The sequence below is a fragment of the Lepisosteus oculatus genome, chromosome 3, assembly GCF_040954835.1.
Source record: "Lepisosteus oculatus isolate fLepOcu1 chromosome 3, fLepOcu1.hap2, whole genome shotgun sequence".
Taxonomy (NCBI): Eukaryota; Metazoa; Chordata; class Actinopteri; order Semionotiformes; family Lepisosteidae; genus Lepisosteus; species Lepisosteus oculatus.
Window position 1 is genome coordinate 41,666,627 of NC_090698.1, and position 13,505 is coordinate 41,680,131.

Consider the following 13,505-nt stretch of genomic DNA (forward strand, 5'->3'; position numbering starts at 1 on the left):
ATGAGTTAGAATCTCCTCAGCTAACCAGGATGGCTACTCTGTTGGAGAAATCAAAGGAAAAGCAGCTTATATACAGTATAAGGAGTTTATAATAACAGCATCTTGCAATACTATTCAGACCCTTATAGTTTTTCCATTTTGTTGCTTGCAGTCATGACACTTTGATATAGCAATTAATATTTGTTACTTACATAACACACTCCACAATGAAAAAAGCAAAAAGAGCAGGAAATAGATAATATGAAAGAAAAAAATGGAAAAGTCATAACTGTATTCACATTCTGTGCTGTGGTTATCCTAAATAAATGAAGGTGCACAAAATTACCTTAATAAGCCACACAATTAGTTAAGTGACCCATCTGTCACTCTGTCTGTGTGCAATAATAGTCGCTCTTATAGAATAAAGACAACTGTCTTTGTGGGGTACCTTGGTCAGGTAGAGAATTACAAACGTAGGACTCAACCATGAAGACTAAGGAGCTTTTGAAGCAAGTCAGGGATAAAGTCATGGAAAAGCACAGAAGAAGGGATCAAAAAATATTAAAGCCTCTGAATATCCCAGTGAGCACAATCTACTCAAGCATTCAGAAAAAAATTATCCTACCACAAGAAGACACTGCCCAGATTAGGCCGTCTCTTCAAACTATAACAGTGCAAGGAGAGAAATGATTAAGGGTGCCACTGTGAGGCCAAGGACACCTTTGAAAGAACTACAGAATGGCGAATGGCAGAAAATGTGCATTAGTCAACAATCAGCAAATTTAAAATGATACTGCAACTGTGTCAAAAGGTGTTGTGGTCAGATGAGACCAATCCAGAACTTTTTGGTGATAAAATGTTAAGCCCAAGACAGGTACAACACAGCACATCTCCCAATCAACACCATACAGTCAATCATGATGAGGTCAGTGTCACACTACGGGGAAAAAAACTATGGTGTGAAAATTTTTGCAGGACAATGGTGCAAATCACAAGGGCAAAAGCAAGTGAATTTCCCTGTGCAGTCCAGTCAAAGTCCAGTCAATCCTATTGTGTTTATGTGGAAAGATGTGAAAACTACTGTCAATAAGCGAAACTAAAGCCACTTGGGAGAGCTTTTTACTCTTTGCCCTGACCACACACTTGATCTTTACAGCAGCATCTTTGTGGTTTTCTCTCAATCTTGTCACACTCTATCAGTGATTGCCAGTCTGTTTGCTGATGGTAAAGTCAGGGGGTACTTGGGACTCAGCCTGTTCCATCTACACACCTCTCACTCTCAGTTGTGGGGAGAATATGTGCTGCTACCTTTCCAAGTGATGCCTCTCCAAATGAAACTCCTCCAGCTACTTATGCCAGGTACTGTGCCAACGTCTCATTCTTCTGTTCATTTTCAATACCCAGTTGGGTCACACGCTGCCACACAGTTCATAGTATGTGGAAACATACCAAGTAAAAAAAAGTGTTTTTTTGAAAATGACATGTTGCCTTTATTTATCTTCATTATTTCCAGAAATGTAAAGCTGATCTTGGCAAAGATATGTGTGCATTTCTATGGAATTTCAAAGCTGTTTTCTCCTTCACATAATTTCTTCACATTTTCCAATTCCAAAAAACTGAAGAAAAGAAAAATGTCTTTTCACACCTGTACTTTCTGGAAGACTAAGACCTTTATACTTTTCCAGCTACTATATTTTCAGAAAATGGAAAGCAAAAAACATCTTATTTTGATTTTAAAGACATGTTTAGTAACATGAGCAACACTTCATGCTGATATAGTAGAAGGAATCTTTTTTAGAGGATTCTCATAATGACTGATCAGTACCGTGTAAGGGCCATGTTTTTGCAACAGTGCTGCTGGAGAGAAGTGTGAGTGTGAGTGAAAAATTGAACTTTGGATGCCATCTTAATACATAGCAAATAGGAAGAAAAAACATGCAATTTTCTCTGAGCTTATTTGTGAGTAGTAATTTAATTGATCTCCTTCCTTACTGACAATGAGAATGAAAAACACTGTTTTAGTGACATCATTAATGTCAAGATTCTCTTTTTGTTTATTTATTTTGAAAGTGAAGGAAATTACTGATTTTTTTTTCTGTAATCAACTGGAAGATTACAGAGCCAATGCGTTTTCAGTTTCAACAATACTTTTTATAGTGCTACTTTTGAAACACATTAGAGATATAGAACAGCATGAAAATGAAGCATTTAGGCATGTACAGTATATCCTACCTTATGGTTTGCTGAAAAAAATATTTTTTCTTCTGTTGTTACAGTACATCACAGACTCTTACAATAACTTTCTTTCGCCTTTGTTCCTGGGCAAAAAGGACTGTTCTGGCTTTTTCACACACCTTAGAAGATAATTGGGTGTGTGCTGTAACACTTAGTTGCACACTGAGAAATGCAGCTTGATAGAAATGTATTTCACTTTAAAAGGTAAATGACCACATGCAATACATTTTCAAAAGCAACCAAAGCTCTCCTGTCCCTCTGATCCAACGGACGTGCAGTAGCATTTTCTTTCATTTTCAGTTCCCTTTTAAACTTGGTCAGCATGTGTGAGTGTAATTGAAAGCATTTTCTTGTATTATCCCATCAGGAGGCAAAAGGGTCTTAGAAAAGAGGAACCAAATAAAACAAACTGTCTTCTTTCACAGATAGTTTATTGAAGCTAAACAAATACACCTGTAAAATACAATTTAAATAATTGTATTTGAATCATTTAGAGAATTAATATGTTCGTTCAAAGGGCCACTTATGGTATAAAACTGTCCTTGTTCACTACATGTACATATATGTGGGCACATACTGTAGAAAAGTGAAAATTGTCATCATAAAGATAGTGCTTTGAGTTAGTCTTTCTAGCTGTGAATAATGGTTGTAAATTATAGCTGATGAGCCATCAAATGCAATTTTTTTTCAAAGACATTACTTAAACTCAGAGCAAAACCGTGGGTATGATAAATGTGCAAAGAGAGGAAAAATAAGAAAAATGATGTGGCAATTTGCCTCATTTAGCCCATTTGGTAGATAGTAGCTAATTGATCCAAGGCTCTCCAGCTGATTCTTTAGAGAAACCAGGGTATTGGCTTTAACAACATGGCTGTGTAGCTTGATCTACACTGCTATAGCCGTTTGCATAACCAAGTGCCTCCTGATCTCAGTTTTAATGCAGTTTCATGTAGTTTCTGCTTGTGTGCTTTGGTTCATTCTTCCATTTTGATTCTGAAGTTCTCTATGTTTTTCAGTGCTATTGAATGTCAGAGCCTGATTCAAGTATTCAAAATGTGTGTATTCAAGTATCCAAACCTGTGTATTTTGAATACTAGAATCAGACCCCCTTGTAGTCTTCGATGTTCAGTTCTTTTAGCCTGTCAGTGTATGCACAATATGTATTTTTGGAGCTTCAGAATCCAGGATTGACAGTAAAAACAACATCGTAAACATGTGTACAGGATTTATTTCGTATACAATCTCAAATCTTGCTTGCCTAGGACATTTCAGACTAGGACATTTCAGACGGTCACAAAAACATTGGTGGCTCAACTGTTCTACTCCAAATGCTTCCATGCATCTAAATACTGTGCAAGTGTACTGAGTATACTGTACAACATATCACTTATAATTTAAATAAACTGACAATGTATCACTTATAATTTAAATAAATTCACAATGCTGGTATCAGGAATCAGCATTCTGTTTATTTTTTTTTATCAGGAGTTAGCATTGACTAGTTATCAAGCTGACATGGCACAAGAAAAATAACTTCTCTTTGCACCAGGTTACAGCTGTCCCAGGCTTTTTTTATCCTAGGCAAACATTTTTTCACAGGTCTCTGAGCCCACAATTAATCAAACGTGTTTAATTGTTAATATTGTTATACAAAATGCATATACCAGGAAGCCAGAGTCTATCCCAGTAAGCAATGGGCACAATGCAGGATACACTCTGGATGGGACACCAGTCCATTGCAGGGCACAGACAGACATAAATATGCAGAAACTCACACCAGGGCCTGTTTTCTCAGAAACCAATTAACCTATTAGTGTGTCTCGGGACTGTGGGAGGAAACCCACACAAACACAGACAGAACCCCATTTCCAGAATTGAACCCAGGGCCCCAGCACTGTAAAGCAACAATGCCAACCACTGTGCCAGCATGCCACCAAATGTGTAGAATTTCAGAGACAATTCCTTTTAATGCTCTTAATAATAAACTGAATAAAGTATATAGTATACTGGTCCATACTTGCAGGTATATGTTGATTTTCTTTCTAAAACAAAATGTATCTCTAAGAACATATTTGCTCAGTGAAAAACATGAATAATTTTGAACCTTATTCCATACTGTATGTGTCTGATCATTTGGTGATCCGAAAGCAATAGCACCAAAGCCAACATTGAACAACTTCTTTGGCCGTTACTAATGCCTTGTTTTCATTGTGGACTTCAGTGCATTGACTAGTGTAAAAGCAACAGCAGCAAATGAGGAAATAGTGAGATAAATTTCCCTTTCATTCTGAACCAAGAAGTAATGATACCTTAACTAGTTTTTATCTGTTATTGCTCTATGAGTCCCAGGCTCTGAATTCAAAATTAATATTGCACTGATGTTAGACATAAAAAGGCCTGACTCAATGAAACATGGTACTGATAAACTTATAATATATATATATATTATTCATATAAAGTGTATTTTTGTGAATATGAATACTTCATATCAGGAATTTACTGAGCCTTAGGTGTATCTATGGTTCTTTTTACTCTTAGATACTTACAAATAGGGTGATAAAGAGAATTCAGGAATTTTATATGTTGCATTTTTGGTTCTCTGCAACAGTTCTACCAGTCTTACATTAATGTTGTTCATCCAGCTTTGTGACTGAAGTAGAGAGGCTTTGGTTCCAGTCCTTGGTTCCATATAATTCAAGTCTACAACCATGCTTCTGCAGTGTGCAAATCTAGATAGTTAAAGACCTGGAAGAATTTAACTGTGATCAGTTAAATGGATGATTTGTTAAACTGTGTAATTTAGAGATAATTTGGAACAAAAAACTGAAGGGATTACAGCCCTCAAGGACCACAGTTCCCTTAATTGAACAAATTACTTGCTCTATTGCTCAATTGATCAATAACTTGCAAGTCTTCCTAATCTTAAAAAGAAACAGATGAGCACTATTTAAAAATGAATTTTAAGACACAGAAATTAACCTGGTCACATATTTCTCATAGAACATGTATAATGTACATGCAATAAAGGAGAGACAATTCCTTAAGGAAATAAAAGTTTTTTAAAAAACCTGGATGTCTTTAAAAAACTACAGATCGTTCAGATTATTTTACACATATATAATCAATTTTTATTCATTTTTTAAAAGAGAAAAATAATCCAATATGTTTTTTCAGCTTGTTGGCTCTTAATAGTTCTAAATCATATAGTACCTCTCTAAATCCAAAATTGTAGTAAACATATCCGTTGTATCTGTTGACAAGATATTTTGTATTTAGCGGGGTGTAGTATTTGCACATCAATGGTCCTGACATTATAACAAGAATAATATATCATATTAAGATATATTAAGAATATATGTTGAAAATATCAACACTATTATTGTCAGGGATGTCGGAAGGAGGAACCGTAGAATGGCAGGAGAGCGAAAAGACCCTTTGCGTAGCGGCGAGACGGGGGTTAGCCCGGGCTCAGCTGTTCAGGGAATGCCGTAAAGAAACCTCTGCCCTCAGGTAGCGGACATGGGGCGACCCGGTGCTAGGCGGGTCTCAGGACATCTGAAAGTCAATGCTGAGCCCTGGCAGAATTAAAGACCCGGAAATATATAGTCCCAGAGAGAGAGAAACACTGGAAGGACAGCAGAGAACCGGAAATGAGAGACAGGACAGAGAAGAAGCGCCCTCTGGCTGCACAGGGCTTGACAATTACTCTATAATCACAATATAAAATAAAAAAATCACTTGATTCATCCCATATAAAAACAAGCTAGAGAGGTTCATTTAATCAAGTAAATGTAAAGCATTATTTCTGAGCTGTGTTTAGGTACGCTTTTGACCTCAAAAACTATCTGCACTGTCTGTTGCCAATGTGCAGTTAAGACATCTGTCAGCTTTCTTTGTTCTTGTCTCTGGAGTACTAAGGTCATATGGTCATTTCTCTGAGTTCCAGGCAATAAGAAAATGTCCAATAGACACTGTAAACTTTAAAACACTCAATCTCATATCAATCCCATGCTCAGATTCCATGATATTGAAGCCACCATTTGTAAATATAACTTTGGGCAGTTCGTCAGCCACCATATAGCTTAGACTTGACTCAGATCAATATTATCTTATGTTTCAAAATCTGATGGAGAAGACTGCAGAAAGGAGACAGGCCTGAAGGGACTCATCAAGGCCTCATTACAGAGGCATCCTAAAGAGTTCCAATTTGCTGCTGGAGAAAGGTTCCTTAAGTACCTACGTACTGTGTTGTGTGAACTTACAGTACTGACCTACCCCTATGATCATATTTAATTTATGTTATCATTTACAATTACAATGATTCTCTATAGTTGTATATTTGGTGAGCAATCAAGCCTGTAAGGGGAACTAATTTAAGTTACAGTGTGTCACAGACGTTGCAATATCATAAAGCAGATTTAAAGCTTTGCATTAGAATTTGCCAGTAGTTTCATCAATGTTAAAGAGCAGGAAAAATTAAACCAGTTGGTAAATCTGGGTTCTATTCTATTAAGCAGGCGAGGCATAGTGTTCTGATCTCCGCCACATCCATTAAACCGTACAATATTCATCGACATTGTACAGTACATCATTTAAGATGATTGCATTAAAATTACATGATTCCATGACATTTTGTTAGCAAATATTTGCAAACTAAACTACAATTCACCAATAATTAAACTTTGATATTGTGCATTTTCTGCTACACAGACAAGTTTTGAGTAAAGAGCAAAGAGGATAGAGAACAAAATCACATTCTTGAAGCTGGCTGTTTTTGTTTAAGATGCTTGAGATCGGAATGAATTTATACATAGTATTGTAGTAATAGCTTCAGAAAAGTGTAAAATGTGCTTTATTGAAGGATTTAATTAATCTCCAATGAGTAAAACCCAGTCAGGAATCTCTTCAGTCTTGATTGATAAAGGTGATTTGGTCCTAGTTTTAATTAACATCTGTTGGAGCCCAGGGGAGGGGTTAGCTGCTTATAAAGGGAGCTAGCTCTACTAAAGAGAAGAGGAAGCAGAGACAGAGTGAGCCGAGGAAGAGGAAACATGAAGAAACAGAACGGTCAGAGTTTGGCTTCACATGCCTGTTGAGAAAAGTAAGAAATCCAGTATTGGTGGAAAATATTGCCTACACAACCGGAACACATTTTTTACAAAACAGCCCTCTTTATTTTTTAGAAAGTGTTTTCTTTATGGGATTGTTGTGCCTTTGCCTGGAAAACTTGGAGGACAATTTACAAAAGGACAGCAGTGTTTCCATAATACTCAAATTGTTCGGGAATTTGCACAACAAAATGTTTTGGGATCTATGACCAATCTCAGAGAGGAATAAATGCTACGTTTGGTTCTCTTGCATTTTAAGTAAGAACTTTTCTACTTAAAACTGCAACAAAGGAAAACTGGCCACACCTGTGACCATTTATATTCTTATGGGCAATTACTTATCTGATATAAAATAAATCTTTGTTCACCAACACTGTTACTGAGCTTTTTCTATCAAATTAACAATCTCAAGAGGTTTTTGTTTCAAGAACTGAGTGACCCTCAAATCCTTTTTTGCTGTAAGCTGATTTGGGCATAAGATATCCATATTGTAACATTTTGACCTGGTAATTAATCTATTAAACTCTGACTACAGTGCCTCTGGAATGTTCTAGAACGTCCATTATGACATCCAGAGCAAATTGTTCTTCCGGAATCAAATTCTAATCTTGCACTTCCATTCTCCAATACATAAATACCTGCTGCCTGACCACACCTCTACATACAGTGCCTTGCGAAAGTATTCGGCCCCCTTGAACTTTTCAACCTTTTGCCACATTTCAGGCTTCAAACATAAAGATATAAATTTTTTATTTTATGTGAAGAATCACCAACAAGTGGGACACAATTGTGAAGTGGAACGAAATCTATTGGATTTTTGAAACTTTTTTAACTAATAAAAAAATGAAAAGTGGGGCGTGCAAAATTATTCGGCCCCCTTGCGTTAATACTTTGTAGAGCCACCTTTTGCTGCGATTACAGCTGCAAGTCGCTTGGGGTATGTCTCTATCAGTTTTGCACATCGAGAGACTGAAATTCTTGCCCATTCTTCCTTGCAAAACAGCTCGAGCTCAATGAGGTTGGATGGAGAGCGTTTGTGAACAGCAGTTTTCAGCTCTTTCCACAGATTCTCGATTGGATTCAGGTCTGGACTTTGACTTGGCCATTCAAACACCTGGATACGTTTATTTGTGAACCATTCCTTTGTAGATTTTGCTGTATGTTTGGGATCATTGTCTTGTTGGAAGATAAATCTCCGTCCCAGTTTCAGGTCTTTTGCAGACTCCAACAGGTTTTCATCCAGAATGGTCCTGTATTTGGCTGCATCCATCTTCCCCTCAATTTTAACCATCTTCCCTGTCCCTGCTGAAGAAAAGCAGGCCCAAACCATGATGCTGCCACCACCATGTTTGACAGTGGGGATGGTGTGTTGAGGGTGATGAGCTGTGTTGCTTTTACGCCAAACATATTGTTTTGCATTGTGGCCAAAAAGTTCGATTTTGGTTTCATCTGACCTGAGCACCTTCTTCCACATGTTTGGGGTGTCTCCCAGGTGGCTTGTGGCAAACTTTAGACGAGACGTTTTATGGATATCTTTGAGAAATGGCTTTCTTCTTGCCACTCTTCCATAAAGGCCAGATTTGTGCAGTGTAAGACTGATTGTTGTCCTATGGACAGACTCTCCCACCTCAGCTGTAGTTCTCTGCAGTTCATCCAGAGTGATCATGGGCCTCTTGGCTGCATCTCTGATCAGTCTTCTCCTTGTCTGAGCTGAAAGTTTAGAGGGACGGCCAGGTCTTGGTAGATTTGCAGTGGTCTGTACTCCTTCCATTTCAAGATGATCGCTTGCACAGTGCTCCTTGGGATGTTTGAAGCTTGGGAAATCTTTTTGTATCCAAATCCGGCTTTAAACTTCTCCACAACAGTATTACGGACCTGCCTGGTGTGTTCCTTGGTCTTCATGATGCTCTCTGCGCTTTCAACAGAACCTTGAGACTATCACAGAGCAGGTGCATTTATACAGAGACTTGATTACACACAGGTGGATTCTATTTATCACCATCAGTCATTTAGGACAACATTGGATCATTCAGAGATCCTCGCTGAACTTCTGGAGTGAGTTTGCTGCACTGAAAGTAAAGGGGCCGAATAATTTTGCACGCCCCACTTTTCATTTTTTTATTAGTTAAAAAAGTTTCAAAAATCCAATAGATTTCGTTCCACTTCACAACTGTGTCCCACTTGTTGGTGATTCTTCACATAAAATAAAAAAATTATATCTTTATGTTTGAAGCCTGAAATGTGGCAAAAGGTTGAAAAGTTCAAGGGGGCCGAATACTTTCGCAAGGCACTGTACATCTCTGCAAAGAACTTGACCTTTCTGTCTTATTGCATTCTCCTCCTCCAAGCCAGGAATGGAGTGTCTTTTTTTCGCCTCATCTTGAACAAACAGCTCTTCAACCAGAAATTCTCCATGAAAAACAACCACCTCTCTGCACCTGCCATGCAGTCTCTTCTTCTCTTTTTTCCAATGTTGTCAACACTCTCTGGATATTCAATCAACAGTGGCCACTTATATTTCCTGTCCCCCCCTTCTCTCATCACCTAATCTCTCTCACTCCACACCCCATTTTCTCTCCATTTATGGCCAAGTGTTCAACCTACAACACACGTAGCCCGGAATATTTCTTGTTTAGGCCCTTGACTCTTTCCTGTCCCCAAACTTTAACCTGTAAATGTCACTTATACAGTAGTTCTACTTCTTTTGGGGTTTCTGCTTGGAACTTAAAGTCTTCCATTCAGCCTTCATGCCCTCACATGTACTCTTCTCATTCATTCCACACAACAATGCAAATTATTCTGCTCGCTTCCTGCAAAAATTTGCAGCCGAAAAAGTTCGCTCTTAGCTCAATGTTAGCAGAAATCTGCATCAGAGCTCAAGGGGTCCTTATGGGGAGTTGTGATAGCTGTGTCATTTCCTCAGTCAGGCAAGTTCAAACCAAAATATAGTATGAAGTACCTTAGCCCTTTATATTTGCCAGCATGTTTCAACATATTTGACCAGGCTACTGAAAAGGTGTTATTTAAAAGATATTTGGGAGGAGGTCAAACTCAAATTTTGCATGTTTGTTCTACATCTACATTCTCACCAGCAAGCCAAACCTATATTTCAAAACCATCCATACTAATTGCACTCTTGCTGCTGTCTCCCTAGTTTACTGCTCATAAGTTGAGACAGAACTGATTTTTTTATGCCAGCGCTGTCATTTCCTCAGTCAAGATACTTTCATGCCAGAGTATTAAGTACACTATCCCCTTTGTTATGTTATTAGAATTTAGAAGCAGTAGTGTCATATTGCCCCAATCAAAAGTTTCAGCATAGGCAGAGGTAATTCTACAACAAGGTCTTTTGAAAATGGTGAATAATGTAAATAGATTAACAATTAATTGCACCACTTACATTACACTGTTGAAAGATTGTTTTGAAGGTATTTTCTACACAGAAATAAAATTGGAAATCCCCACATATCCTTCCTTGGCTTTACGTCGACACTTTTGGGAAATAAAAATATTGTTTGAGGCAACAAGCCTGTACATGGAATACTACTAGTGTGGTAAAAGCTTGCTGTTCTCAGGCAGTCTGATCGTGCTGATAATTGGTGGGATATAAAACCACATTCTCAGTTACTCAGCTCTGCGTATTTTCCCCTCAACGCCTTGTTGACAACAATTTCTTATTTCCTGCTTCAAAGCAGGCAACCAAGCTTGTTGATCCTTAACCAAGTTATAAGAGCAAACACATTTGTTGACTTTGGGTTAAAACAACTTAAAAACATGCTCCAACACCACTCTAAGTGTGTATAGTAAGTATTTTGAAGAGATAAGATCATCTAAAAAACAAAGGTTAAGTAAAGGAAAATCTTACAGTTAATAAAAATAATTTAAAAAAAGATTCACAAGGAGGACTCAGAAAGGATGGCCATGTTCAAACGTTAAACATACAAATAATTTTATTGAAATAATATATAAATCATTTAGATGCATGATGTGATGATACTGTGTCATTAGCTTGCAGGAATAATGTTTATGAAACTGCTTAAGAGAGACACAGTTAACTTTTAAACCTAGGACAAGCATTTGCATTTAACAAAATATGTTAGCATTAAAAAATCAGTATATGTTCCTTATTATTTACAAGGCTTTTTTGTGTATAGAAAACTCTAATCTCTAATCTAAACTCTCGTATCTTGTAATCTTGTGGTGGTTTATTTTGCAATCCTGTAAGTGAAAGAGTTTGCTTTTATTTTCATATAAAGGTGTGCACCCTCATAGAATGACCAGCAAAACAAATCAATGCAGGATAAGTTGATTAAAGACATCATGACATTATTTTTCTTCAACTGACATTTGTTTCTCACAATATGTAAGTTACAGGGGCCTGATCAAAATGGAACATGACCAGCATGTCCTACAGTGATCTAGTGCTCAAAGACCACAGGGTCTTGTAGGTTTGTTCCATCTCAATTGTTAATTGTTTAAGATTTTTTTTCTTAACTACCCATTTTCCATCAGGTGTTCAATACCTTATGATCTAAATCTTCAGGATTTTGGTTTTCACATGGAGGGCTCTTGATAACTCATGACTTGCAAATTATGACTTGATTGCTTCTGTTTCATCGACTTTTACAGCTGCTTTTCTTGTTGCTGGTTAAGTTAGATTGTTTTTAGATTTTTATGTCTTCTATAATCCATATCAGTAGATGTTTTGTAATGTGTTTCATCTTAATGCAATTTATAAATGGGGTTTCTTTGATTCCCACGTTATGGCTATTTAAGATTAAAATCAATTTTTATCTACTCAATTTAAAACGATAATTTGGATCATTTGGGGAATTTCATGAGTTTTCCAAAACAGAAGCATATTCTTCATAGTAGGAGTGATTATAATTACTTGCTATTTTCATGTAGCACATAATTGGTATCCAAGGACTCTGGAGAACTGGCCTGTTCTTTTTCCATTCTTTCTTTCTTAAATAATTAAATCTGTTTTATTCCCTTTTGGGGTTATAATTTAAATATTACATTTGCTGTAAATAAAGTTGTAAAGCAAATTCACTCTTATTTGACTATTATCTCAGAAAAACATATCTAACAAAATGAGTGCCAAACCTTATTAATGAGGTGGTTATCCAGGATATGTATTGTACAAGTTCCTTACTATAACTCCTATAAATCTACCACTTTCATGCCTACCCTTCAAAATCCAGAGTAACTTGTTATTACCCCTTTCTTACCACCTTTTTCCACAGACCTTGAACCTACAGTAGTTCTCTACTGTAAGAAGATAAGAGGGAATCACACATACAAGGTACAATTGTCAAAAATGCTGATGCTCCATTTCTTTATTTTATAATTTTTAAATATATTTAGAAGAAACTAAAAAACAAATAAGCTATTCTATTTTCTGACATAACAAACTTTTACCAAACTATTCTTAACCACAAAAACCACCTTCTAACTTTCAAAATCTGTGATCTTTTTATCTTTTCTGGGTACGTATTTTAATTTCAAACACAAGCTCTTGGCATATGAAAAGACAAAGGGCTTCTGTTTTCCGTATCATCTTATACCAAAAACATCCTTTAAACAATCCACAGGTGTGCTCCATTGAAATTCCAGGTGACAATGCAATTAAATCTCATAATCCATGTTTTTTCTGGGAAGTGTAGATTAAAGATCTTCACTTCCAAACAAGCCCTTACCCACTTTAAAAGTGTGAGTGAACAGCAATTAAACCAAGGGGAAAAGAATGAAACTACTGCATTTTGAGTTGTGTTTAACGTTTTTGCCAACCTCCTCACATTAGTTCTTTTAATTATTACCTGGATTATTTCCTGGTGTGCCTTGTTGTAGTTTCTCTATTTAAGTTTACTCCTTCCTGCCTTCGGGTCTCAGCTTTGGTACACGGTAGCTTGATGGCCCACCTAGTACCAGGTCGCCCCACGTCCATGGCCTGAGTGCACAGGCCTGTTAATGCTACCCAACCCACTGAGCCTGGGGCTTGGAAGAGAGCCTCGTATTTCCTGAATTTTTGTAGTCTCGTCTGTGTTCCTGTTTGTCTGCATCTCCTGATGGATCTCCCAGCAATGGACTTATGGACTGCTTCCTGACTTCCCTTTGGACTTTCCTGGATATCTTTGCCTATGGATTTTCCCCGCATGTCTGCACGAACCTCCCTACTTC